General features: G+C 40.4%; 2 long non-coding RNA genes across 2 annotated transcripts in view; one reads left to right on the forward strand and one right to left on the reverse strand.

Moving 5' to 3' along the window:
- Positions 1-1,521: 1,521 nt before the first annotated feature.
- Positions 1,522-9,347, reverse strand: LOC106941490 (uncharacterized). The gene is made up of 3 exons (XR_001423381.1): positions 9,337-9,347; positions 8,857-8,864; positions 1,522-1,822 (listed from the first exon to the last, which is right to left on the reverse strand). It is a non-coding gene; the product is annotated as an uncharacterized LOC106941490 (long non-coding RNA).
- Positions 2,104-12,779, forward strand: part of LOC106941491 (uncharacterized) — a 13,727-nt gene continuing 3,051 nt past the window's right edge. Inside the window, exons 1-2 of the long non-coding RNA XR_001423382.1 lie at positions 2,104-2,115; positions 3,618-3,623. This is a non-coding gene — a long non-coding RNA (uncharacterized LOC106941491). The remainder of the gene's footprint in view (positions 2,116-3,617; positions 3,624-12,779) is intronic.

Genomic DNA, 12,779 nt, shown 5'->3' on the forward strand with positions numbered 1-12,779 from the left:
GCGTTCAGTTTGTCACCTAATGCTGAGATCGACTCAAAACCTTCCGCTATCGGCGTATTGCAGCCCTGCTCTAGTAAAGCACGAACAATAGAAACAATATGAAATGGGGGGAAAAGCTACTTATTAACTGATTAAGTTGTGTTTTAGATTGTTCTTGAAAAACCTTTCAATCACGGCTGATTAGTGGGTGAACTCACGGCTGCACAGTGAACCTGTTGATTTCTTTTACAGCAGACAGTCGCTCCTCTCTCTTGCAGGTACTGCGTACCCCCACTAAAACTTTTAGGGGTACGCAGTACCCTACCGTACCCCCTTACTTTCACCCCTGCTTGCAACTGAATATTATGTTTTCTACTCTGAAGCATCAAACCTGAGGGTCCAGGTCATGGCAGGGAAGGATGATGAGATACCCAAAGAGCTGCGAACTCGCCTTAAAGATCTGTATGAAAAGTGGATGATTCTAGAGAAGAAGACAAAAGAGCAAATAGGAGATGTCGTAGTGCTAAAGCAGTTTCTTAGAGTTCTCAGCCCAGACCTTTGAACCTGGGTAAAAGAGTGCAACCCCAGTTCAGCCTTTTCAGTGGTGAGTAAGTCGGGGGTTGGGAATGGACACACACTTAAATATCCCAACAAAATTCCCCAATCAGTAGCAATAGCTGTGTTAGGGAATTTAAACAAAGCAGCCCTTTGGTTTGTCATTCTTGTGGTCAAACTGGTCATTTTAAGGCTGATTGCCCAGGTCAGCAAGCCAGTAAGACTTACACATGGTTTTCACCAGTGTTTTGATTTGCTGCAGGAAGAATCTGAGTCTGTAGCACGTTCTAGTGATCAGGAGTGCACCATCTGTGTTTTTATTGAGGGAAAAACGTGTATCACCTTATTACATCCAGGAGATAGAAGCACCCTTGTTAGACAAAATTGTCCTGTGGTAAAGTTATAGCCTGGTGTGTTCATGGTGATGATGTTGGTTAACCTATTGCCAATGTTGTCCTTCAAGTTCATGAATCGGAGCATTTACTTACAGTTGGAGTGATGGATGAAGTTCCCTACCAGACTGTGTAGGGTCGGGGTATGCCAATTCTTGGGGACCTTTTAGCAAAGAGAAAGATTTACATATTTCATGTGAAGTTCTGCTAGCCGTCACTAGGTCTAGCTCTAGAAGGTCTCAGTCAGAGCCAGGTTTGAGTGAGTTACCTTTTGCTAATACTGAAATTCCTCGTGAGGAAATATTAAGAAGGCGGTGTTCAAGAACAAGCAGAATACAGCGGAGACAAGAGAGTAAGGGGGACGAAAATTCCTGACTTACCCTTCTGAACCAGAGATTGATGAGCTACTGTTGGTTCCAAGCGATATGGTCCAACTTCAAAAGCAGGATGCCTCTTTAGCATCTCTTTGTGTTAAGTGTTACCAAGAACCAACTCAGATTACAGAGAGAGTTTGGGAAGTATTCATTGTAAAGAATGAACACTGTATTGCTGTAGAAAAGTAGGTAATCAGTTAGTAGTTCCCATAAGCTTCACTGGCTTCCTGTAACTTATAGGATTCAGTATAAAATTGCACTTATCACCCATCACTGTCTACATGGAACCTCACCAGATTACCTGAAGGACCTCCTTACTTCACATTCAACTTCTAGACCCCTACGATCCCAATCCAGCAATCTTCTCCACCTTCCTTGATCAAGACTAAGGACTATGGGTGATCGAGCATTTGCTGTGGCTGCTCCTCGTCTTTGGAACTCTCTCCCAGACTATTTGAGAGCCCCGCAATCATTGTCCGATTTTAAAACTGGCTTGAAAACTTTCCTCTTTAGACAAGCCTTCTTCACTTTTATTTGACAGTCTTTTTTAATTGTTTTTGATTGTTGATTTTATGGTTTTAGATTAACCATGTCGCACTTTGAGATTTTTATTAATGAAAAGTGCATTATAAATTAAATGTATTATTATTATTATTATTATTATTATTATTATTATTATTATTATTATTATACGATAAGGCCAATAGTTTTACAATTGGCCCATTCACTTCCTTGAGTGGGTCATGTCAGATATGTGAAATCCTTCTCCAGAATATCAAATCGTTTCTTTTTTGCCTCGACAGTTTTCAGACACTGTCCAATTCAGTAAATCATGTCCACAGTGTCAGTTGACAGCTCTGAGTAGGAAAGGTGACAGAGCCCCACTTATTCCTATGCCTGTAATAGACATCACATTTTCTCATATTGCCATGGACATTGTTGGCCCACTGGAGAGGTAGCTTAGGACATAGATACATTTTAGTGGTGTGCAACTATGCAACAAGGTACCCTGAAGCTTTCCCATTGAGAAGAGTTACACCCCCCAAATAGCTGATACAGATGTTTTCAAGGGTGGGTATTCCCAGAGATCCTTACAGATCAAGGATCAAACTTTCCTTCCAATCTGTTAAAGGAAATTTACAAACTTTTGGACATCAGTGGGATCAAAACGAGTCCTTACCATCCACAAAGCGATGGACTTGTTGAAAGGTTTAACACAACCCTGAAGTCAATTTTGAAGAAGCTTGTAAAACACTTAGGAAAAGACTGGGTCCAGTGGCTACTGTTTCTGCTTTTTGTCTATAGAGAGGTACCTCATGCATCTACTGGGTTTTCTCCATTTCAACTCTTGTATGGTCATACTGTCAGGGACCCACTGGATGTCCTCAAAGAGGCCTGGGAGGAGGACAGACCTGAAAAAGTGTACATCATTCTCTTATGTGTTGAAAATGAGGAACAAGTCTCAACAGTTTCAGGAACTGGCCCATAGTCACCTAGTAGATGCCCATCAATGCCAAAAGCAGAAGTATGATAAAACAGCTTGCAGGAGAACCTTTAAGGAAGGACAAAAAGTGCTGCTTTCTTGCCCACTGCTGAAAAGATTCAGAAGAATTTTGTCATTGTCAGAAAGACAACGAAATTGCAGTTCCAGTACAACCATCCATTACACAACAACACAAGTGAGGGGGGAGAGGAATAGTTGGCTGAGGCCTCGCAGCCCAACAGGCACCGCCTTGCAGAGGGAAAAGGAAAAATAAGAAAAACATCAGGTAAGGAGAGGGAAAAAAACTGCCTGTTTCACACTCTGCTCTTTTCAGTGCAGAGCTTGAGATGAAGAAAAAAAACCTCGGCACATAAGTGTCATGATCCGTGTTTCTGTGTATTTATTTTTAAGGGTTTTCTGTGTTCAGTTTCTGTCCTGTGAGTCTCTGTTGTTCCCCGCTGATTGCTTCCCAGGTGTGTCTAGTTACCTGATTACCCTCCCTGTGTATTTAAACCCACCTGTTGCCTTTGTCTCTTGTCGGGTCCTTGTCTATGATAGTTCGTCTGCCAGCACAGTTAAACTGTTAAGTCCTGTGTCGGCATTAGCTCGTCGTGTCAGTCTTTGTTTAATTCAGTTGCTACTGGTGCTGAGCCTCTGTGTTTCCACTCTGCTGTGCTGCCCTGAGATCTGGACTGTTTTTGAGCTACGCTCTTCATTAAATTAATCATTTTCTTCTACAACCTGAGTCTCTGCGTCTCTCCTCACCACCACCAACCACTCCACATGACAATAAGCACATATAAACACATATAGACAAAACAAGCTGGGTAAGAGGAGGAGGTGTGACATGCATATGGGTCTCATGTGAGTTAGGTGTGTGTCAGACCATGAACCCCAACTGAAGCAAGTGATTTTTCATGATTGTCTGTGAGTATGATGTCGGAGTTCACCACCAACTTAATCAGTTCAGGGACAATGATGTTCCTGGGGGGGGGGGGGGGCTGTAAGGACGTCTTTTTAGTTAAAAAAACCCGGNTGAGCCAGGTGAAGCTAGAACTGCCCCTTTAGTTTGGGTATAATGTGTTTACAGATAAAGGGATTTGTTTGTACAGTTTTATCTTAGCTACTGCTCTGAGAATGATTTTTCAGCATACAGCCTTTTTTCAGTCTGTGTTCTCCAGTGACTTATTAGTCAATAAGTAAACATTTTTGACTATAGTTATGGTACTTGATTAATCACAGTTAATTGATTAATTGTTTCAGCCCTGGAGAAAAATTAGATTTTTCAGCATTTCAGGGGAAAATAGTCCAATTCCTGTTTTTGGCTGAAACATTTGGTTTCATGGAAGGTCTCAGAAAAAAAGTTTAATTTCAACCTAAGTTTACTCCACCAATTTGATAAAGATACTGAATGTAAATTCACTATTGATTAAAGAACTTCTAACAAGGCTGTGATCAATTACATTTCATTGATTCAACTATTTAATAGTTCTCAGAACAGACTTAATTTGTTCTTATTGGCATTTATATTGGTTATGACATTTTATTCAACTGCCCTCTATTTACCCATTTGTTTATCGTCACATTTGCTTTAGATGCATCATGATAGCTAATGATGCTGCTGGAGATAAGCTTTTCTGTTTCACCAGGCTGATTCTTTGCTTCTGCTGCCATCTAGAGGCTGCTAACGGCGCAGCACAAAACCTAAACTCTCCTTTTCTGACTGCTGCTGCGGGGGAAAGAAGGGGGGGAAATGGAAAACGTTTCTTTTGTTAGCTGAGTGTCTGCAGAGACCTTCATGTTGTGAAACACAGCCTAGTGGTTTGTTATTCTGGTTAGATAAATAAGTTTGCACTCCGAGCATATCCGTTTTTTATTTTTTGAGAAGAATCTTGAAACACACAGCATGAGAAGTCTGGAGAAAAGAAGACTCATTAGATGTGTAAAAGAAAATCATTGTTACCTCCTACACTTATCGCTGATGAAACAACCATAACTTCTCATCTGGCATTTTTATGGCTGCCATAGCAACCTTACCTCTTTTCATCTTAGCTGAAATCAGAATCAGTTTATTTATTTCGGTTTAAATAAGTATTTAAAACGTCGCCTTGTATTATTTGCTAATCCCCAATGACGAGAAGATCCACTAGGGGGCACAAATGCTCCGACGCTGACATTCAGCCAAAGTCACTTTTTGCAGCTCTTCTTCGCCCAACAGGCGGTCAGGGAAAGAGTTCAGACCTGTCCCTCTTCTTCGCTCTCTTCTTCCTGCTTCTCCTTTTTCTCCACCTCCTTCTCCTCTTCCTCCCACGGAGCTAGAAACACTGTCGGCAAACCGAACATCAGCGTTCAAACATATACTATGAATTAAAAGCAGCAGCTGAGGGGAGAAACGGGCTGTCACCGAGACATTTTAGCTTAATGGCGTTTTTTTAAATTAATTTATTTCTTATGGTGTCTCTGCTCTTTAGAAGAAGAAGAAAATCCAGCTATGAGTGACAGGAATGAGGAAGTGGGAAGGAGCGGTCATGTTATAATATGAGTTCATCATCGACAGCTAGGGCGGCTGCTGCTTGTTCATCTTTAATTTATCAGACCAGCTTCATTCTTGACTTGTTTTGAGCATCTGAAGCTAAGCTAAAACGAGGGTGTGTGTGTGTGTGTGTGTGTGAGGTAGGGGGATGAAGGTATCTGTTGCTAGGAGAGACACAGCCCACTCATACATGGGGGGTTAGGATATCTAGGTTATGCTAATGTAACCTCTTTCACCCATGGTCACACTTACTGTACATAGATAATGGTCAGGCCTGGCCGCTTGCTAAATAGGTGAATGCAAAGCCTGGAAGTGGACGGGTGTCCCGTGTGTGTGTGTGTGTGTGTGTGTGTGTGTGCGTGCGTGCGTGCGCACATGTGCTTATGTGTGTGTTGCTACCCCACCCAGTCCGTCTACAGATTAAGAGACCAAAAACATTCTACCAAAAAACTGGATGATAAAAGTTTCAGTGTAGTGTTTTGGTCTCAACTAAAAAACTATTAAAGTTTGCATCTGCAGCATTTGAAACATACCCAGTTCCAGCACGATTCATTGAGCCATAACCTACATTCATACAGTAACCTCCTCCCCCCCAGGCCTTTAACTCAACCATCCATCTGCTGCATCTTCTCCTTGGCTCTCTGCCCCACCGTGAATCCAGCCTTCTTGTCCCCAATCCATCCGTCCATCCGCGCAGACAGACCTTCTTCTCAGGCTGTGACCCACTGGGTTTTGTTTTTGGGATTTTGTAATAATCCAAGCCACACCCTGCATTAAAAGACCAAGTTTTGTCTGGATTGGTTTGCTGAAGGCCTCCATGTTCTTCCTGAATTTCCCACAAATGCCACTCAACAACACCAACAAAAACCCACTGTGGTGCTCTCCGCACGCCGTCCAGGCACTTTAAAAGGGCATGTAATGGATCTTTTCTGACACCTAAACAATAAATAACAATGTACATTTGAAAGGTGACCAACAGAAAAGAAAAAAAGAAGCTGTTGGGAGTCACAGACTTGTGCGTCCGCGATGCCTTTAATCAGCCCATAGAGTGTGCTTTTCTCTTCTTTTTCAGTCCCAATTACCATCTGTGACAGAGATGGATTTGGAGTTTGACACGTTGGCTTTCATGCGATGTCGCTGCCGCAGCGAGGACGCGTGTTTGTGACAGAGCCGGGAAAATAACAATGCAACATATGGGGCTTTATGACAGAGCTGTACGGATCCAAAATACTTTGACTTTATTGGAATGCGTCTTCCATGAAGATGAATCAGGAGGGCTGCAGCGTCTACAGAGCCCTGCTCTGAATCCTTCATAACCTTCAGAAACACTGCAGGAGTGTTTAAAAATGATAGTTGTTCAAACTGTGTCCCTTTTTAATGTCTTCCTATATAAAGCAAAGAGCTCAACAGTGTTTGGAGGAGAGACAGCTGCTTTGTTTTAATAAATTATCCAATGATTCTCTGGGGTCATTTGGAAACGACTCAGGAAATTTCAAGTTCTCCGTTTTAATTTCCTCAAGTGTTTCCTCCCATTATCGCTGAAATTAAGCTATAATCCATCATACAGTAAATTGAATAAATTGGTTTGGGGATTTATTTAGCAATTTACCTTATTTATGAGGTGATTGTGCCCTGTGGTAAGACCCATTTCTCATTTCAAAAATATTATGGTTCCCTAATTGATAAGATAAACAGGCCATTATTTGGTTCCTTTGCTGAACCTTGGCAACCAAATTGATTCCTCCCCTCCCTACTTCCTGTCATGTAACACTAATCCATGTTCTCATTGCTTCATGTAAGGCAACATTTTATCAGATGCTTCCAATTATGATGTGTACTCGAGGCTAAATAATTACATATGCTGAAGACACACAGACTCGCACTCTGCCTTGCAAAGCTACTTTCCACAGACAGAGTTTTCACAGCATAAGCTAGTGCAGAACTGTGTGGTGAAGAAAAATGAAACAATTCAAGATTATTTTGGCAAATCAAAATCAGAGGCATTTATTTGTATTCTGCCCCATTAACTGTGGTACCCTCAAATAAATACACAATCAATGAATTTTAGAAGATCAATAATTCATCTGTGTGTCACCTGGAGTTTATTTGTGTAAAATATCCTACAATGACCCAGTATGAAGCAAGAATGAACATTTTGTCAAATGCAATTATCAAAATCATCAAGCAAATATATATATTTTGATTGATGTTCCAGTTATTTGGTGCCAAATGCAGCTCTAAGCAGGTTAGTCTTTAGCTTTGATTTAAAGGAACTCAGTGTTCCAGCAGTTTTGCAGTTTTTTGAAGTTTGTCCCAGATTAATGGTGCATAGAAATTGATTATTTATTCTCCATATACAGCTGCAACTTTTCAATCCAAAGAGCCATTTTTGCTCTCAGTTCAGATAATTATCCTGTTTTGAGCCACAAATGTTACAACCTTTCAATAAAAGATGTTATTAGTAAATTTGCTGTCATTTTTTGAAGAACTACAAATTTACTTCTATTTTTACTTTAATTCAAATAATAAAAGAAAAAAACTTCATTGATCCCAAAGAGAAATTAAATGAATAGCTCTATTCAAAACCTATAATCAAATTTTTGCTCTAAGGAATAGCTCCTAAAATGAGCTCGGCAGTTCCACCAACTGTTTGCTAATTGCTGCTGGCTAGTCTGAAGGAGCTGAGTGGGGGAGGAGCTGTTCTGTGAGGTGTAAGCTTGGAAACTGCAGCTTTTAGGAGGAGCTGTGTTTTGAAGACAGAGCTAAGTCCATCCAGGCGTTTTGCACAGCTGAATGGTTGCCATGGAGATTAAAGGATTTCTTAAACATGCATGAAATAATCAAAGTAACACCGCAGGTTTGCTTTTGATGAGGAAATAACATCATAACACAATGTCAAGCTAAAACCACTTTATTTTATATAATGGTCCTTTAAGACTTCATCCAACTGGCTAAATATGAATCAAGGTGGTGGTAGACTCGCGCTGTGTGGATGGTTTTATTCCATAAAGACAGACAAGCTGAATTGAGCTAAATGCAGAAAAATTCTTGAAGAAAACCCTGTTAGACTGAACATACCGGGGTATGTTCAGGGAATTTGAAATGTTTTTCTAAGAATGAAAAAATATGTTTCTGTCTAAAGGGGTAAAAATGGTGGACACAAATCCATAAAACCTGCAGCCATATTTGCAGCTGAAAGTGGTTCTATAAGGGGAAAAAAAATGCACACATGGTTTTCACAACTGCGTATCATTTATTATCCCACTACACTAATATGCATTACTTTCTGCTGGTCAAGGCACCTTTGCAAGGTGTAACTGAAAAGGTGTAAAAGGGAATGCTGGAGAGCAGCATGGAAATCCATTAAGGACTAGGAGGATGGGAGAGTTGGAAGCTGCAGTTGGGAGAATGACTAGGAATGCTGGAATCAGGATGGAACAGGAGGATCAAACTATGCTGAGGTAAATTGACCTAATTGGCACTTTCGGCCATCTTGTCACAAACCTGCTTAACTGGCATTTCGAGAGAGCAGCGGAATACATCAGCAGCTTCTGGAAGTACTGGGAGTCCGTCTTTTCAGAGACACAAACCAGAGAGATGGAGCCAGCTCATCAGCAAACAGCATTAAACATTTACGCTGACCTACAAATGCTGACAGCGCCTCCTTCAGTCACACCCTCGGCCTCTCGCCTGTTGTCTTTTTTATATTACCTCCTCCACTGTCTGCACTGAACGGTGAACTCAGACTCTGTTTTCCTGGGCTGATAATGAGGAAAAACCCAGAGGAATTCAAAGTACGGCTGCAAAATGAGGGACGTGTGATGATGCTGTTAAAGATAAAGCGGAGCGGCGCTCTTCAGTCAGACTGTGTACTTCTGTTAAATAAGTGGGAAGCCCTTATGGTTGTCTTGATTTGAGAAAAAGAAAAGAAAGTGAATCAACCCACATCTGTAGTTCTGCTGCTTTTCTCTTTGCAAAGCTGCAGAAAAATCATCTCATTAGTTTCTTTAGTTTTGTAACGTAAAGATCTTGATGTTTTTCACTTAATGAGGCTTCCCATTCACCAGAGTGTCGTTTCTGTTTTATATTTGTCCAAACAACAAATACCTGTAATTTCAGGGTTTCTCATTCTACAACAGCATTATTTTGTCATACCTTGTTATTGCTTCGTTGAAATGCTTGTTTGCTGGTTTTGAAAGACTATTTTTACCAAGAAGCTCTTTTTTTTAATGTAAACACCCAGTCTCACTAAAGCTCCGAGTACGTACAATGGAGAAAATATATCAATACTTTCTGGCACCTTGCTTAAGTGTTTCTACTTCTTTGTATTTTCATATTTTCTGACTTCGTAACAACCAACTTCAATGCATTTTATTGGTATTTTATGTGATGGACCAACACAAAGTGAGCCATAATGGGGAAGTAGAAGAAAAATGAAACATGATTTTCAGAACTTTTTACAAATAAAAGTCCGAAAAGTGCAGCACACTTTTAGATTCAGACAACACACTCTCCAAAAATAAAACGGAGTACAGCTGTGGGTATTTTAATTTGCTGGTGTTTACTTTGACAGTGCATTTTAGCTTTAATCATAGACATTTAACTAAAATGTCATTTAATGAGTTTATGACAATATAATCATCATTTTTATTTTTGCCTGGTTTGAATCGACTAAAAAAATTAAGCCATGGAGGAATTCCTGAACTTTGGAGTTGTCTCACATCGGCCCAAAAAAATCAAAGCTCTGCACCTCGTGGTATCATTCAGTTTATTTCTCATTGGTCCAATTGGATTTTATCTGGGTTGCATTGTTACCTTGCAGCAATTAGACTTGGACTTAAACTTTATTATGATATTTTGTGGTTCCATTGTGATAATGATAAAACTGAACTATTTATTAGATATTTTTAGGTAACTGTATGACTGTGTGTCACAGTAATTAAAGCCCCTCAAACTCTTGAAAAACACTCCCATTGAACAAATGGGAAATAATAAAAAGAAAATAATAAAACTATAAATCCTGACAATAAGCACAGTTTGGGGGATTTTAAACATCATTAAAAGGAATTTATGATGTCAACAATGAGTCAAAATTCATATTTTGATAAGAAATTTATCACAATAAATGATGAATGATACAGTAAATGCCCACCTGTAGTTCTGGGTTTGAATCTGATCTGGGTCTTTTCTGCTGGGAGGTAGTTTTCTCTAGTTTCTCCAGAACCGGGTGGAGCACCGGGTGATTCTGGGGAAATCCCAGTGGGCCAGCCTGACGTTTGGGTCACAATGTTGGTTCTATCTTCTTTTTTTAAATTATTATTATTATGTACATTACTCTCACTGTCCCTTGGGCTGCATCCGCCTTAATCGTGTTGAAAAGCTGTACGTGTTGTAATGACAGTGATCACTAGGTGGCGCGGCTGTTACTTGAACACTTTTGGTGTGCTGCCAGTAGATAAATTAGATTACTCATTGAGTAAATATAGTCAAAATTAACATAATGAAGACAATGATGGAGCCCTGACTCCGACTTCGCCCACTACAAATACAACCAAAACAAACGTGTTAGCCTAGCGCTAGCAGGAGAAATGGGTCCTGGTCCTTACCCCCAAAAAAAGAGAGAAATCCTCTAACCGCTAAAATCTAACACTCTGTTTTTATTTACATTTTGTGAAGAAGGAAGTTGCGCTCATGTTTTCTTCTGACGTTTTCTTGCGCCCCCACAGGCAAAGAGGGAAACAGGTTTTTCAGTTAGTTTGGATCGTTTGACTCAGTGCAGTGTGAAAAAGAACCACAGCAGCTGAAATGTAACAAATGTTGCAGTTTTGGTCCCCAATTGAACCGAGTCTACTGGACTATCTGGTGTGAAAACTCCCTCCCTCAAAATTCTACAGCCAAATACCATTTTATGACATTGTGGAAAAATACATGTTTTGGAAAATTATTACAAATAGGAAACCAAGAAATCACATTTATGTAAGTTTTCAGAGCCTTTGTTGATCCACAGTTGTGGAAGTGTGTTAATGGTAGCATGGATGATGCTAAGTACAGGGCTAAGTGCAAGTGAAGCCAAATGCATACCACATTCATATCTTCATTTCATAAAAATTTACTAATGTAGTTTTTCCTTTCACTTCCAAATGATGGACCACTTCATGTTGGTCTGTCACAGTAAAGACTGCACATATTTGTGTTTTATTATTTCAAGGAACTAGATAATTCCAGTATAGTTTTCATGATTAACCACAGATGTCTTTTTACAGCCGCAGCGCACTCCGCCGTGGAAATGGCTTGGTCAGGGATGAAGGGAAGAAAAACAGCGAAAGGTTAAAAAGAGGAAATGATGGTCGCTTTTGGTCACCGTCTCCCTCTCTCCCACTCTGTCTCTTTCTCTCTCTATCGGCATTCAGTAATAGATGTGATGGAAATTGATTTCCAGGTGAATTATTTTGTGTTCCCTCAGTTTGAGAGAGCTCGTAATTCTTCCTCCCTCTAATTTAGATTGTCCTCTGCTGTTCATCTTCTAGGAAGGACTGCTTTAATTGTCTATTTCAATATTCTAGACAGTTTCAGTGACTCTCTTCACCTCAAGCCTTCCCTGTCCGACTTGAGCACTACCTTACCTGTCACGTAGCAGACAGCTGATTTTCTGATCGATACAATGGAGTGCAAAGAGAGGAATAAACATAGGATTGCAGAGAGGGTGAAAACAAATCAGCATTTTAAAGCGTTGGTCACCAAATCATTTCTTCTTCCTCACCCCGCCAGCAGTCTCAACTCTTCTCCCTGCTAATCATTGCATTGTTAATCTCCAGTCAAGTCCTATCCTGGTAGATGATTGTAAACCAGATTTTTGTGAGTGTCAGAAGGAAAAGTGGCAGGAGAAATTACTTGTTTGCTCGGCACACTCAGGAGGCTTCATCACCAGAATCAGATTCTGTTTCCTGATCAGTCCTCAGGGGTCATTTTCCTTCTTTCTTCCTTCCTTTCAAGCCAAAGCAGCAGATAAAGGGGCTGCAGTGTGGCGTATTGACAAAGGAGGAGGAAGAGGTGCTTGATGAGTCCATATTATTGAGCTGGGGATATGGGACAGAGCTGAGATAAACCCTGGCGAGTAGATGATCAAGCTCACTCCAAGTTACGTCTTGCATCATCAGCTGTTTGGTTTTGGGAGCTAAATCAAGCTTTGAGCCAAGGTTGGATTTCTGTGCCCTTCAGGCTCTGATAAATTGGAGTTTCATAAAGCTGCTACAGATGGCCATGACCCATAATGCTTGTTAGTTTGTGATCAAAAAGAAACCAGACTAGAACCAGCAGTTTTAGAGCTCTCTATTTTTTTTCTTTTATCTTCAGTTTCACACACTTCAGTTCAGTTTACAGCATATCATGTCAGTCAAAACAAGAAGAGGGAGAATCTCCTTATTCTTCTTTTTTTGTTTTTAATGGCGGTTGGCAAGCAACTT

The sequence above is a fragment of the Poecilia latipinna genome, unplaced genomic scaffold (assembly GCF_001443285.1).
Source record: "Poecilia latipinna isolate Pla-1442-1.1 unplaced genomic scaffold, P_latipinna-1.0 Scaffold3700, whole genome shotgun sequence".
In the NCBI taxonomy this organism is placed as follows: Eukaryota; Metazoa; Chordata; class Actinopteri; order Cyprinodontiformes; family Poeciliidae; genus Poecilia; species Poecilia latipinna.